A 3073-nucleotide genomic window follows, 5' to 3' on the forward strand; every position below is an offset into this window, starting at 1 on the left:
GACGTCCCTGCGAACCTGAGGCCAGTGAGGATGGGCCAATTCAAATAGAATTAAAGAGAAGATAACTCTGAAATCCCAGCCTGATGCACAAGCGCTCTTCAATTATCACATGACCACCTCTTTAATAAGATTATCTTATATAAACACAAACCCTGCAGATGGCAGACATATGCGTTTATGTGTGCTCAGCTGTCTTTTATACGAGACACTCTAAACATTTGAGACTACATCTCATTTATCAATGTTTTGCAACAATCCTGCATGAAAGCCGCACTCTTTCTTGTGCACTCGAGAAAACATTTGTGCGGCAAAAATACAAGAAGAACCTGGTTGAAAACATGTGGTACAAGTATGCAGCATCGCTAGTTTAATGCCACAATAACACAAAAGCGCACCGCGTTCTTTGATTCCTGTCATAACTTCTGTTTCCACTGGAGAGTAAACAGAAATAAAACACGAAGAGCATCTGAGAGCAATTACAGCACAATGGCACCCAAAGACACCGCGAATGCCATTTTTCACGAAACCACAATCCCGACATAACTAAAGCAAAGCCAATTTGGAGGTGGAAACAAATAATTAACTTGCGAACACGTGTTTCGGGGTTGTTTTTGAGCCATCGTGTGCGATTGTAAACGCTTCTAGGGCTTTCTCATTAATGCACTTGAGAACATGTGACGTGTTAGTCTTTGATTTCGTTCAGTTGCATGCTGTGCCCTACAGGACAACAGCGGACACTACGCATACATAAATACACACAATGAACACATCTGAAATCAGGAAGTATACAGAAGAAATTTCAAAAGAAAGGAAATGGGACCAATATGAGATCTGATGGTAGAACAAGAAGTGTGTGCGTGTGTGTGTGCGTGTCTGTGTTTAAGTGTGTGAATTTGCATTCAAAATGTATGTATGTTTAGCGAATGGGGTCAGGTCAGTTTTGCATTGTTCTGATTTATCCACAGGGCAAAGAGGAACTCAGGTTTGAAAAGAAAAAGAAAAAATAAAGCAGCCAAAATGAAAATTCATGCATTTATCCACTGACTTATAGAATTTCAGAACTTTATATGTAATTAAAAAAGCTGTTTAAATGTTTTTAATAATAATAATATAGTAATAATAATAATATTAAAAATTTGACTTGAAAAGTAACGTCTCGGTTATGTATGTAACCCTCGTTCCCTGAAGGAGGGAACGGAGACGTCACATCGGTGACCGACGAATTGGGATCTTGCTTAGAGAGACCAATCTACTTCGAGTGTAAACTAAATGAGCCAATGCACATTGGCATGCGATGTGAGCATAAAAAGGCAGCCGGTGCAACGCATACCAGGTTTTCGCTCAGCGGGGGTACAGCAGCCGTGGCGACGGGACATGACGTCTCTGTTCTCTCTTTAAGGGAACGAGGGTTACATATGTAACCGAGACGTTCCCTTTCAGTCGGTGACTCCGAGTCACGTCGGGGACCGACAAATTGGGATCCCTACCAAAGCGCCATGGATGCTGCCCCTTCCTCTGTCCTGTGCGAGCCGCCTGCGCCCCTTTGTGGTGTAGGCTGGGGCTCACAACAAGAAGACCAGTCACTGTTGACATAGCACTACCCACTCAGTGAGATAACACTGGGAAAACGTACCCGTTCCACTTGGAACAGGAACGTTGCGGAAGCCCCATCCTTCCCGAAGGAGGTTTCGGAAGCACTTACACATATGACATCCGTTTAGGTGCATATGGAAGATTAGAGGGGATTGTAAAATGGAAATGGCAGAAGTCTGCCGGGGAAACACGGGCTCTGAGGCTATACCGTGGACTTTACACATATGGGAACCACTTAGGCATCTACATATGGAACCCAGCCCTCTACCGGTTCTCACGGATTCATCGAGTGAGGGCCTGGCACCGGACGTTCCGCCACGTCTGGCTGCCGAAGGGACAGAGGAGCTCGACAGGGCCTACAGTACAGACACTCTGGAGCAGTTTTAGCAAGCCGACACTAACCGGGGACTCTCAGTGCCTCTACCCAGTTGAGGTGAGAACACAGGAGGATACCGGCTCCACACGAAGGCTGTAGAATCTAGCGAATGTATGCTTCCCTACCGACTTCCCTTCCTCAGGGTCATGGTTAGCAGCAATCGCAGTGACATAGAATTTAAGGGTAGAGGGAGACAGCCTTCGCTCCAACCCTTGCAGCAAAAAGGAAAGCACGACCCTGATCGGGCATCTCCGGGGGTCTTCTCGATGAGAAGAACACCACTCGACGAACAGGTTTCACTTCAAAGCGTAAGCGTGTCTCGTAGACGGTGCTCTCGCCGAATTGATGGTGTGAACTACCTCTTGGGGTAGGTCACCTAGAACCTCCGCGTCCCGTCCAGGGACCAGACATGAAGTTTCCAGAGGTCTGGACGCGGGTGCCACAGCGTGCCCCTTCTCTGAGTCAGTAGATCCTTCCTCAGAGGAATCTGCCAGGGCCCCGCAGCCAGTTGTGTGCCAGTGCGTCCGTGTCGAATGTTCCCTCGGTCAGGGAGTAGAACAACTGGCAGTGAGAGGTTTCTGGAGAGGCAAACAGGTTTACCTGAGCGGCTCCAAAACGTCTCCAAATCAGCTGTACCGTCTGGGGATGGAGTTTCCATTCTCCCGGGAGCGTAGCTCGTGACAGCTCGTTGGTCGTACGGTTGAGCAGACCCGGAATGTGAATGGCACGAAGTGACCTCAGAACCTTCCGACTCCTAAGGAGGAGGTGGCGGGCGAGTTGCGACATGCGATGGAAGTGCAGACCACTTTGTCAGTTGATGTACGCAGCGGTCGCTGTGTTGTCCATTCGGACCAGCACGTGCTTGCCTCGTAAGCACCCTTTGAGACAGTGCAAGGCAAGGCGCACTGCTAACAACTCTAGGCAATTGATATGCCAGTGCAGTTGGGGGCCCGTCCATACCCCCGACACTGCGTGCCCGTTTTACGTGGCCCCCCAGCCGGTGGTGGAGGCATCCGGGTCAAACACAGCATGCCTGGAGACCTGTTCTAGGGGCACTCCTGCCCGGAGAAACGCAAGGTTTGACCACGGGGTGAAGGTTTGGCG

The sequence above is a fragment of the Sinocyclocheilus rhinocerous genome, unplaced genomic scaffold (assembly GCF_001515625.1).
Source record: "Sinocyclocheilus rhinocerous isolate Xijiao unplaced genomic scaffold, SAMN03320098_v1.1 scaffold1385, whole genome shotgun sequence".
Taxonomy (NCBI): domain Eukaryota; kingdom Metazoa; phylum Chordata; class Actinopteri; order Cypriniformes; family Cyprinidae; genus Sinocyclocheilus; species Sinocyclocheilus rhinocerous.